Raw genomic sequence first — 13,525 nt, forward strand, 5'->3', positions numbered from 1 at the left:
CCCTTAAAGACATTAGAGGAATAATTTCCAACTACATTAGCACCGTTCAGTCACAGTGGTATGTATCTGTCACGTGGAAACAACTTGTAGGAGACTTTAGGCATTTAGCAGAACAGCTGTCCTTCACAATTCACTTACTTCATTCACATAAGTGGCTATGCAAAAAGGTCACTAACTTTACTACTACAACTGCTAATACTACTACTTCCTTAGTGTCTTTTTTTGTTTGTTTCTGTCTGGGAGCCTTGCTGTCTCCCATCAGATTTGAGAACTTAATTGTATCCACTTACAGGATTCCCTCAAATGTATTGAGTTCAGGAACAATAGTAACTTACTTGAGTTTATTTGTGAAATGAGTAAATGGCTCCACATTTGATTTACTAAAGGTTTAATTCCATAAAACTTTTAGTATTTCCATTATTGAGTGAATGGATGAGCAAACGTGATTACTTGTATGACTGAAATAACAACAAGCAGCATGCCCCAGATGAAAGCATCTCTGAGGCTGTGGCTTAAGCAGAATCAGTTGATGTATAAAATCAAAAGCAAGTTTGATTGGAATAAAACATTTAAGTCAACCAGCCTTTTATATTTAATTGTTAATATTATCAGCCATTAAAAATGGCAAGGGGCCTATTAGGTAAATAGCAGGCCTATTGTATTTTCTTTTATTATTATATGTATTATTTTATTTGCTGGAAATCAAGACATTAAAGATCTATTAGCAGTGCCAGACAGAGGCAAACATATTTGATTTTTCTAACTTAACACTATTTATCACTAAATACATTACTGTGCACCTCTTCATTTCTTTATATTTCGCTAGGAAGTTGGAAATACATGCAGCAGTTTATCAAAACCCGCAAACTTATATGCAAATACAGTATATAAGACAAAAACAGTTTTACAAGTCAATATTTGGAGTGACCACATTTATTCTTCAACACAGCCTGAACTCTCTTAGGCACTTTAACTTTCTTCTCATGTCTTTACAGAGTCTTCAGGAATGCTTCTCCAGGCTTCTTGAAGGACATTCAAAGACCTTCTTACCTTTTGTTCTCTTAACTGCTAAGGCGATCCACACACAGCTTCAATAATGCTGAGGTCCGGGTTTTAGGGAGGCCAATCCACGACTGATAGTGTCTATTTCTATCCAGGTATGCTTTTACTGGATTGGCAGTAAAAAAAAAAATGATGAAAAATGAAGTTCTTGCCAATCAAATCCTTTCCAGACTGTATTGCACTATGGATCAAAATCTAATGCTGATGACTTCGTGATTCCATCAGTTTTGACAAGATCTCCAATGCTACAGGCTGAAATGCAGTCCCAAACCATGAGAGAGTCTCCAGTGTGTTTTACAGATAGCTGTAGACACTCACTGTTGTACCTCTCTTGTGTTGACAATGATATGAAGCAAAAAAAAAAAATCCGTAACTCCATAAGACTTCTTGCCACAAATGTCCAGTGCAGTTCTTGTTTAATTTGGCAAACCTAAGCATTTTCTCCTTAAGAATGGCTTCTTCAGCCACCTTTGCACAGGGACCACTTCTGATGAAGCTTCAGCTAACAATAGTTGGACAAACAGAAGGCCAGATGCCTCTCCTGGGTCCTGTGTCAGGTCTTTATTGGATTTTCTTTCCGATTTCTTAAAGAGATGACTTTCAGATACTGTTCATCAGCTGTCAGTTGTTTTATAGGCCTGCCACTTCATCTTTTGTCCTCCACTTGTTCAATTTCCTCAGATTTATTAAAGACACATTGCCCACCATGCTGAGATATGCCAAGTTTTCAGCTAATAGCTGTTTGTGAATTACCTTCTTGGTGCAAAAATGCTGTTTTATGCCTGTCAACTGTGTAATCCTTGGCATTTCAACTAAAGAAATGGTAACAAATGATGTGTTTTTGAGACAGGCTGCTGGTAACAAAGTGAATAAAGATACAGTGTGAAAGTGGTTCTTTGCTAAGTTGTCTGTTTTGTGTTGACACAACACTGGCTCATCACTTGAGTGAGCGGCTTTTTTATGCTTGAATGATTCACGGGACAGTGTTAAGTGGCATGACCATTCCCCTAAAAATGGTCAGGTACAAGGACTGGAAATGAACTATTTCTCAAAACCACTTTAAAATTATTATAAGAAAATCTGACTCCTAGAAAGTAAAATATAGAGAAATGAGGGGTTATTCAAGACTTTTACAGAGTGCTGTGCTTAAAAAGTCTGAAACTATGTTTTAACTGGTTGGGAAAAGAAATCTCACTTTCGTGGAGTTATTTTTATTTTTTGCCTTCAAAAGATTCAAGAAGATGTCAAACATGGAGAATCACTGGTGACATGAAAGAAATTAAAATGTTCCACTCTAAAATAAAGGTGATTGGTCCTCGTGGAAACATACTGGGGAGACGAGCCCAGAAGTAGGTTAGATGGGGAGAAGTCGACAATAGCCGATGATCCTGAGGGGGAGCCAAGCAAGGGTGCAAATGTGGAGGTAAGTAAGCACTTCATATCAAAATTACAATATCTGAGTGCAAATTAGCTGTCATAGAGGAGTAGTAACACAGAATACATGCAAAATAAGAGTGCATTTATTACAGCAGAACAGCAAGCAGAACTGATTGAACACAAAGAGGGGGAGGGGTGAGAGACTCGAAGGATGTGCGCGATTATAATCTTGCAGTGTCTTCTTCCTTCCCTCCTTCTTCTTATGTGGGAGGTTAATTAGCTAGGCATATGGCTGTCTAAGCACAGTGCAAACAGTGCTTAATTGCCTTTTATTCTGAAGCCAACATCGCAGATTCTGCCAGGCACTTCTATGCACTGTGTAAAACCGTGTAGATGACGTAGGCCCGCCATGAGAAAACAGGTTTTTGTAAATGTAGAGAAAGGGTTTTGTCCACCTAGCTGCATTCCTGCAAAAATGGTCATCTGGAACAAGTGGTTTGTTTGTGTGGGTTTAGTGTGAGTCTTTGTCTGTGGTTTGTGGGCCTCTCTGTTAGGCCATGAGCAAGGCATCTTTCTTAATTAACAATTAACTAAGTGTTTTGTGGAGATGGCAATGCCACTCCACAAAACTTTTGTCACCCAGTTATCCCTACTCCATTACTAATTCATAAAGTGCATATTTAGATCAAATGGATGGCTGTAAGTTAAACACAGTATCACTGCCTGTCTTCTTAAGTGAATGTTTAATGCCAGTTTTCACAGTTTGAGGACATTATAAAACCAAATCCAAAAATATTGGGATGCTGTGTAAAAAAATGCAACGATCTGCAGATCTCACAAATTCATATTTAATTTGCAGTAGAGCATAGAACATGTATTAAATGTTTATACTGTGAAATATTACTATTTCATGAAAAATATGTATTCATTTTGAATTTGATGGCCGCAAAAGGTCTTAAAAAAGTTGGGACAGGGGCAACAAAAGGTTGGAAAAGTAAGTAGTACCAAATGGAAACAGCTGGAGGAACATTTTGCTGCTCATTAGGTTAACTGGCAACAAATTAGTAACATGATCTTCCATACAGTTACTAAAGTCGTATCTGGCTAGATGCATGTCATGTCAATACGGGTGGTTTTTGCCTGTAATAACCATTTTATCTCTTACTCTTACATAATAATAGAATGAATCAGTTGGAGAAAGGGTCGATAATTATTTAATTGATTAAAAAAAAATATGTATATTTTAAAAGCACAGCCTGAATATGTTTTTTGTCTTCCTTCCTTTGAATCCAGGTTGCATTCTGATTCTTGCACTATTATGGACCAACTTGGATTATTTGAGTTAATTTACCTTATTCATTCATTTTCCTTTTTATTCATTTACCTTAATCTGAGATTTCTAAGACGAAACACAACCACATAGCATCATGTGTTTGCTCACCCTCTTTAATTACGTTAGTTAACATGGCCCATTATAAGTTACATGTTGAATGACCATGCAACACTGTAAACAGTGTGACTGTGATGTCCTGATCTCATGAGACCACCATCTTATGACCCCTTGCTTGTTTAACAAGTGTTACCCCTAATTGAGCCTTTTGATTTGCTTTTGTTGCAACTGAGAACTAACACCAGTATTAAAGGTCTCCTGCTGCTCTGAAGACACTGACTACGGTTAAACTAAGCCACGGGGGTCACTGATAAACAACAAGCAGCAGTGCTACAGGGGTTACATCTCTTTTCATTAGGTTACAGGCCTGGTGCCATTTTCTGTAGATGACAGGTGACCTGTTTATCTGTCATCAGTGACTAGTTTGTATCTTCATCTTGATTAAGTCAAATTTAGTTATGTTTGTGTGCTCTCCTGCTATGCCCTTCCAGTCCATCCACAGATCGCTGCCACTTCCTGAACCTGGGCTATGTCGGTGGTTTCTTCCTATCAAAAGGGAGTTTTTCCTTACCACTTTAGCCAAGTGCTTGCTCATGGGAATTGCTGAATTGTTGGGGTTTTCCCTCCAATATTGAAGGGTTTTTGCAGTATAAAGCACCTTGACTGTTGTTGTGAACTGGCACCGTTTGAAAAACTAACTTGAACTGAATTGAACTGCATCAGGGTTTTAGTAATCAAACATAGTCTGTATATAAAAGATGGCCATAGGCACTGTGATGCTATCTTTATTTTGTGGACTCACCCTCAGAGTGAGGGGAAAAACCAAGTACACCTGACATTCTTACGGCACTGCCTTACCATTCGCAGTGTATCCAGTTAAGCACTCCTTTACCATCTTTTTTTCCTAAATTTACAAAACCTACATCACGCTGTATTGGAGAAATCTTCTAGTCTATGAGCGAGGTAGTTTCCACAGAGAATTTGATATACCCGAAAATGGACTTGTTTTTTACGCAGAGGAAATTATAAAGAATGCATATTTAATGCATGACCTTTTTCTACAGAGTCATTCCATCTCCTATCAACCAAACCAAGCTCAAACATCTCCAATTTACATCAAAATTTTATGTTAGAAAACTTTCATAACGGTTGTTGTGAAATTTTACCTTCATATATCAAATACATTTCAAGATATATTTTTTTGAGTTATCAGACTTTCTCAGGGCAGTTGGTCTCAAGATTATAGGTAGGTAGAGTAGGTCTTAAAAAATAAAGATTCCATAATGTTCTTCTATTAGGGATAGACTATGTTCTGATATTTTTGTTTTTCTGGTACAGCTTCTGATATTTGCTCAGTCCTATCTAAGCATGAGAATTACTTGAAAATAGCATTTTCTTCATTTTTGTGACTAAGAATTTCTGTTAAAAAGTATTCTACATCCTACATTTTTCAGTGTTGTGCAATTCAACTACATCCCATTCAGATATCGTCACTAGTTGTCTTTTGCAATTTTATGTTTTTCATTAATGTGTGATTAAATATGGGACTTTGAAGGAATGGGGGACTTTTTTCATATTTTAACAAGCCAGTAATCTGACACTACATTGACGGTTCGGTCTCAAATTACAGATCCTGATTAATTTTGATGGTAAGAAAGACCAGTGAAAACGTCTGGCTTTTATCTTTAATAGTTTTTAGATATTCACGTTCAAAATAAACTTTTTCTTGAAAACAATCTGATATTTGAAGCTAAAATTTCACAGCACTCATTATATGTTCAAACTTTATACTATAAAAAATGATACAACTTGAAGATGCTCAGGTACGAAATGTTCTAAAAATTGAAACCCTTCACTTTTAGGAGCCTGTGTCCATCTTTTATATTCAGTCTATGTTATTAATCGACTACTTTGATCATGACCCCTGATAATCAAATAAGCTCTTTTAAACCTTAACTGTCTCTGTGTCCATGTTGCACACACAAACCTTTACCCACCCATGTCGAGGCAGGAAGTTAGGAGTATCATTGCTGAGGATTTTCTGAGTGTCTGTGTCACAGATGAGAAAACATACACACACACACACCGACGTCTGCTCATTAAAACCTATCCCATAGATGTACTACTTTGTACAGCTCTTCACTCATCATCACCTCCAATCCGCTCAAGCCTTGCCTCCCTTTGAGCTCTACTACTTATTTTCATCAAGGCCTCTCTCCCCACCTTCTTCCTCTCTCTCGCTCGCCGTCTTATCCACAGTGGGCTTTGTCACTGGGCTGCCATGTATTTAGGAACCTATTTACTTGCTTTTTCCACCCCTAATTCTCTCTTATTGTCACTCCCAGCATCCCACTGCGTCAGGAACAAGGCCTCCACAAGAGTTTTGTTCCCTGTGCCCAAGACATGAATCACTGAGCCAAGATAATGATGAAGAGCTCAGACACACTGCAGATCAAGCCTCTATCACCGATCGTGCCAGCAAACACACACCGCTCATAGGAGGTCATTATTACAGAGGGCTTTCAGTTTGTCTGAAGAGCCGAGGTATTACAAACCTGTGCATTTTAGCTGGTCATCAAATTTTTGGTTAGATTGCAGTCACTTAAATAGGGTTTTGAGATCCATGCAACAATATTTATTCCAATATGTCACTTTATTATGATTCTGTTTTCATTGCATTAAAGAAAAAAAATTAATAAGCTGCACTGGGTGATGAGGTCCACCTACAAAACATTAAGCTCCGAGAATTCATTAAAACTCATAACTAGTATTTACCTCTCATTCAGAGCATGTCTCTCAGATGATAATAACATTAAATTTAACTAATCTCATACAGGGAGTGCAGAATTATTAGGCAAATGAGTATTTTGTCCACATCATCCTCTTCATGCATGTTGTCTTACTCCAAGCTGTATAGGCTCGAAAGCCTACTACCAATTAAGCATATTAGGTGATGTGCATCTCTGTAATGAGAAGGGGTGTGGTCTAATGACATCAACACCCTATATCAGGTGTGCATAATTATTAGGCAACTTCCTTTCCTTTGGCAAAATGGGTCAAAAGAAGGACTTGACAGGCTCAGAAAAGTCAAAAATAGTGAGATATCTTGCAGAGGGATGCAGCAGTCTTAAAATTGCAAAGCTTCTGAAGCGTGATCATCGAACAATCAAGCGTTTCATTCAAAATAGTCAACAGGGTTGCAAGAAGCGTGTGGAAAAACCAAGGCGCAAAATAACTGCCCATGAACTGAGAAAAGTCAAGCGTGCAGCTGCCAAGATGCCACTTGCCACCAGTTTGGCCATATTTCAGAGCTGCAACATCACTGGAGTGCCCAAAAGCACAAGGTGTGCAATACTCAGAGACATGGCCAAGGTAAGAAAGGCTGAAAGACGACCACCACTGAACAAGACACACAAGCTGAAACGTCAAGACTGGTCCAAGAAATATCTCAAGACTGATTTTTCTAAGGTTTTATGGACTGATGAAATGAGAGTGAGTCTTGATGGGCCAGATGGATGGGCCCGTGGCTGGATTGGTAAAGGGCAGAGAGCTCCAGTCCGACTCAGACGCCAGCAAGGTGGCGGTGGAGTACTGGTTTGGGCTGGTATCATCAAAGATGAGCTTGTGGGGCCTTTTCGGGTTGAGGATGGAGTCAAGCTCAACTCCCAGTCCTACTGCCAGTTTCTGGAAGACACCTTCTTCAAGCAGTGGTACAGGAAGAAGTCTGCATCCTTCAAGAAAAACATGATTTTCATGCAGGACAATGCTCCATCACACGCGTCCAAGTACTCCACAGCGTGGCTGGCAAGAAAGGGTATAAAAGAAGAAAGACTAATGACATGGCCTCCTTGTTCACCTGATCTGAACCCCATTGAGAACCTGTGGTCCATCATCAAAAGTGAGATTTACAAGGAGGGAAAACAGTACACCTCTCTGAACAGTGTCTGGGAGGCTGTGGTTGCTGCTGCACGCAATGTTGATGGTGAACAGATCAAAACACTGAGAGAATCCATGGATGGCAGGCTTTTGAGTGTCCTTGCAAAGAAAGGTGGCTATATTGGTCGCTGATTTGTTTTTGAATGTCAGAAATGTATATTTGTGAATGTGGAGATGTTATATTGGTTTCACTGGTAAAAATAAATAATTGAAATGGGTATATATTTGTTTTTTGTTAAGTTGCCTAATAATTATGCACAGTAATAGTCACCTGCACACACAGATATCCCCCTAAAATAGCTAAAACTAAAAACAAACTAAAAACTACTTCCAAAAACATTCAGCTTTGATATTAATGAATTTTTTGGGTTCATTGAGAACATGGTTGTTGTTCAATAATAAAATTATTCCTCAAAAATACAACTTGCCTAATAATTCTGCACTCCCTGTATAATATGATCTTTGAGGCCTAAACAAAATTGTGACTGAAAACTGTTTGCCACATTTTAAGAAGCCCCAGATATGCCTGTCTGTATTAGTCCCACTAGCTGACAACGTGACATATAGAAGCTCAAAAATGATGATCGCGAAATCAATGTAACTAAAATAAACTTAAAACCGGAGGGGTCAATGCAAGGTCAACAGAGAGACTTGACAGTTGTTCTGTGGGCACATTTAATAATAGTTATGAAACAGATTAGGTTTTGTGAAAAAGAAAAAGGGGAATCGGCTTTTATTGTCTAACAAATATGAAACTGCTGGGAATTTTTGTCACATAAATAAACCAAAACGACACTCACCTGGGGCTGACCCTTAACCACAGAATCATGAAGTTGATACTTGTGCAAACTCATCCCTGTGGTTGTTATGTGTCTGCAAAATAACTGCCAGGATGTGCATTAATAATGAGATCTCCAGTTAAAAGTTTACATTTTTAAAACTAAAGCACCTTCTCTTGTCTAACGCTTGCTAAACTAAATGCTAAAAGATGAAAATGATAAATCTGATGAAGGAACAACAACAGAAAAGGGGGTGAAACACATGCCAATGCATGCTTGTGCATTGCCGAAAACAACCCCTCTCCAGAGATGAGAAACAGAGAGGTTCTGTATGTGTCAATCAGATCCATTTAGTGACATCAAAGAGCGGATTCAGGAAGAAGCTGTTGAGAGTGGATGAGCATTCACCTTCCCTTTTCATCGGTCAAGGGCCACAGCTGAGAGGAGGTTACCACAGGCACACTTTGAAGTCAGTCCTCAGAGCAGACAATGTTTACATTCTTCCAGCACATTACCCCATTAGCCCATCATTTCTTACATACATCTGTCTACCGCCTGCAGAAATGGTACCTAGAACCTACTACTTGAAGCCACACAATACTGGGCTTGGCCTTCCAGGTTTCTTATTCTTATTTTTGTTGTTTCTCAACAACCATGTCTTAACAACCATGTGTAAACACATATGTGCTTCTGAGGAGGTAAAACTGACCAAATTGTCATTTCCACATTATCCACAAGGTGGTGCTGTGGTGCTCTCACTTACTCACTTCAGAAGCTTTAAAAAGAAAGAACAAAAAACCCCAACTTTTATTTCCTTCCTGAAATTGTTTTGTCCCCACAAACAGAAGAAAACAATCCTAGAATATTTGAAAGGCATGGGTGTCAGTTTTCAAATGTCATTACTGACAAGTCATGACTCAGAGGAGAATGATTTCTCAAAATTGCAAAACGTATGGAGGGCAATGAGTGCAGTCAGTCAGTACCACTTCCACAATGCTGCACGCCACTCCATATTTGCACTCCACCCTTTGAAGACTGTAATTGCAGCGCTGCACACATCTATGGTGCTGCACACTGCACATCTGCACACACCACTGACACAATTTCTTTCACCTTCTCATATTTTTGATTAAAAGCCATACTGAATTCTGTCATTGACCTTTTAATAACACCTAAAAGCCCCCAAACATAACTGGATGCAATCTCGTAATTATACCTTTTATGATCATTTCTGTTCATCGTACTGCTGTACCGCTGATCTTCATTGTGACTCACTGTCCCATTAGTCCTTTACACACATCCCCACTCTTTGCCACACCGCTCATTCTCTCCACGCTTTTTTCTCTTCCCCAAGCCCCCACATTGCACACGCACTCCGAAAACAACATTCCCGTGATGCAAGATTAGAGAAGTTTTTCTTAAAATATTGTAAATAATATCAGATGACTGAAAATGAGGAAGTCCCCCATGAGGAACTTTTCCCGCTGTGTCATTCTGATTTCTTAAAGCGGCACCCAGACAAACATACACAAATAGACCACATGCCCACGCGATGATAACATGTTGTTAGGTTGCAAGTGGAAACAAGGGATGCTGTGGGGCTTGATGCAGCATGGTTATCTTGTCCAAATATCAACTTACTTTTAAAATATGAATATAAAAATGAATATAATGAAGAATCAAATTATTTTAGTGTATAGCAGCAAACTAAAATATCCTCATTGTGTTGCATAACCAAGTAAACATCTCTGAAATGTCCCGTCTCAGAAATCTGAGAAATGTGAGCCTTGCATAAGAAAAAGTTGAGCGTCCGAGTTACCGTAAAATGATTATGCTGACACTACTCAGTAATCTTAAAATACGAGCAACATGTTTACATCTCAATTATCTCTATCCAAATTGCTTAAATTTCTCAACATAATGCTCACACGTGAGCACAAAATCTATTTATTTAAGAACCCAATAAAACATACCTGCCTACCGGGAAGTATCAAACTTCCTGTTAAACAGGATGTTACTTGTGGAGAAGTGAAGGACAATTCTTCCTCTTCATCACACATGACAGCAAGAACAGGTGATACGCATTATACATATAGAAGTAAAATTATAGCCTGCACAATATTAACTGCATTCTAGTGTGTCTGTCAAAGAAAACATTCTCATTTACCTGTTTGTTTGGACTCTTTGTTGAAAGCCGGGTCTCGTTGGTATATTTTATGTAGCTTTTCTATATCCAAGTCCAGCTTCAGTTTATCCAAGTCAAAGTGCTTGTTGACGTTTGACACATGGAAGCCCGAGCTGGTGAAAGGGCCCCAGATTTAAACCAAATTCTATTTCCTCTTTTCAAGCGGGGTGCAAAGGGAAGCTTTTACGTCACCTGCCACTCTGCCACTCTAACAGAAAAAAAAAAATCACAGATTCTGGCAAGTCATTGTGTGACATAATCATGGTTACTTTAATCTTAGAGTCTTAAAGTGTTATGTGAAAAGTGTAAAGTGGTGAACAGAACTTACTTTATACCTGACTTTGAGGGGTTTTTTTCTGGAAATTCTCAACAAAACCACAGTACTTACCAGGTAAATTACACTCCAGCTGATAATGCAGCATGCTGCCTCACTTTGATATTGTTGTCAAGGTCGACACTAAAAATAAAGGCTTGACTTTCAAGTGTAGACAGAATACTGTTAATTTCATATTCTTGAGACAGTTTGTTCATAACTGATCACGACTACTTGAAATATAAGAACAAAACACACAAGTGTTTTCGGTCAGCTTTATGAAATTGTGGCATTTCGTTCCAGATGGAAAGGGCTTCAATACTGCATTCACAGTCACACTGTAATCTGCATGATAACAATGATGAACAACCCATCAGAGACGATTTAAGAGAAAAAGCCTTCAAATTCCCCTTCAGATGCATGTTGATTGTGTTTATTCATGGCAGTTAGGTTGATGAGGGAGCAATATGGAGGAGGCTGGATGGACACTTGTTACGCGTTACCGTTAAAATAGCAGACATCTCTTGACAAAGAACAAACAGCAAAGGCAGACTGAAATCAAGGCGTCTGTGAAAGCTCTCAGGAATGCAAATTCAAAAGCACTTCATTACTTGCTTTTTCCCTGCAATCTTGTGTCTGAGAGACTGAACTAAGTGGTTAATCAAGCCAAAAACCAAACCTCGTCTGAGGGGCCAGAGAGGAGGCACCTCTGCTCGCAGACAAGGCCAAAGCTGTGAGTATGTCAGCACATGTGAAAATACACAACTCTGTGTGTTTTTAGAAACTCATAAGAAAAGGATAACACTCAAAAATAATTATTATGAGATATCCGTGACTTGTTTTTGATTTTGATACTCTGTGGGTAATTTCCTTGTTAGAATTACGGGAAAAGTACTGGCATCTAGATTTACCAGCATTTAAGTGTTATTTTATATTATATCAACAATAACTATATTTGTTTTAAATAAGTCTCTGTCAAGAGTACAAGCTTTCTAATACTGTCAGCTTGTAATTCTATGGTTATTTCAGTGTTCCTACTGTTCTCCCTATGAACAGTTTAATGTTCTTGCCCATGTACCATGCAGTCAGTATCTTGTCTTTCTCAGATTATCACATGATGTTAGCTTTTTCGCAACTCCCATAGGTTACAGGAATGGTGCTGTGGTAAATTTTCCAACAAAAACCCCCAAAGATGAAGTGATTAATCACTAAATATGATTAATCACATATGGAGGAGGGTGTATGGACATTAGGAAACTAGTAAAAAGCTACAAAGTCTCAGCACAGCACATCATCATTGTGATAGTGGCCCATTATAATGGAAAGCACATAACACATTCAATGCAATTAAATTCAACACACGGATTATTAATTAGAAAGAAGAAGATGCTGAATTATACGATAAGACAGTGGTTTTTCCATCAACATCAGCATTTACAGTATTCAACTGTATTCACAACACAAAAAAATGGTCAATTACTTTATTTTTACTCTGATTATTTTTTTTTAACATTTTTAAAGCAATTTGTTACAGTGTACAACTCTTCTACTCTTAAGAATGAGTAAGTTGCATTTTTTCTTTGACGTACTGTAGGACAGAAGAAAAAAACAAATACTGTAATGAATCCAAAGGAAATTTAGGTATTCAGTCAAAACGCCAGAGACGCTGTCGGGTTACGTTAGTACATAGTCCTTTTCACACACACATTCCCTAACATTATTTGAAAAAAAAAAAAAAGAGTCTGAACTATTCTGGTAGAGATAGAATCTTCTCTTTCTCGCTTAATCAGGGTCTTAACACAATTTTAAGGCTATGTGAGCCTTCACACACCAACAGAGAGGGCACAAGTCCTCTGTTGTCTGAAGTTAGATGCATTAACACGATTTCTCAGGATGGAACTTGAGCACTGATGTTCCCCTTAAAACTGCCTTAACTGATTTAGTACCATAAAAGCGTTCGATTCGTTTTTACATATCACTGTAAAATAGGATAGAAAAAACAGTCGTGAATCTGTGACTGCATGCGTGAAGTGCACGCTCACATTGATATGGTAATTTTATACATACTATATATCACAAGACATGCCCCTGCATTAGTCAGTAGAAACTATCCAGCAACATCCTGTAGACTAACTGCCAAAATATGTTCAACTTACTGCTTTATAATACTGATAAAAGCAAATAAACAGTATTTATTTTTGTAGTTGATTAAAAATTACTAGCAATCGCCAATCAACTAATCAGCTGATTGAGTAAAAAACTTTAGATCTAAATCTATTTAGACTGTCTACTGAATTTAAATATCAGCTGGATTATTCTAAGTTTATTCTTCCTTGATGTCTGCAGGGCTCGAATCAGCCCAAATAATCTCCCGTGCCTCCAAGAACATGTAATGCACCTGACAAATGACCATGATTTACTTATGACGTAGGGATTTCTCTCCCTGATCTTGTTATTGTTCAACAGGCGGAATGTGCGGAATG

The 13,525-nt window shown here is 38.3% G+C and overlaps 1 protein-coding gene across 4 annotated transcripts in view; it reads right to left on the minus strand.

The window, feature by feature from the left end:
* The window catches only part of tfec (transcription factor EC), a 48,422-nt gene that overhangs the window by 34,344 nt on the left and 553 nt on the right, over nucleotides 1-13,525 (minus strand). For 3 of the 4 annotated variants that reach the window (XM_013274683.3, XM_019347042.2, XM_013274681.3), the window contains exon 3: nucleotides 10,712-10,937. The exons of the other annotated variant lie outside the window; for it this stretch is intronic. The gene's annotated coding sequence lies outside the window, so the exon portion shown is untranslated. The remainder of the gene's footprint in view (nucleotides 1-10,711; nucleotides 10,938-13,525) is intronic. 4 annotated transcript variants of the gene reach the window in all.

This window comes from Oreochromis niloticus, linkage group LG17 (assembly GCF_001858045.2).
Source record: "Oreochromis niloticus isolate F11D_XX linkage group LG17, O_niloticus_UMD_NMBU, whole genome shotgun sequence".
NCBI classification, from domain to species: domain Eukaryota; kingdom Metazoa; phylum Chordata; class Actinopteri; order Cichliformes; family Cichlidae; genus Oreochromis; species Oreochromis niloticus.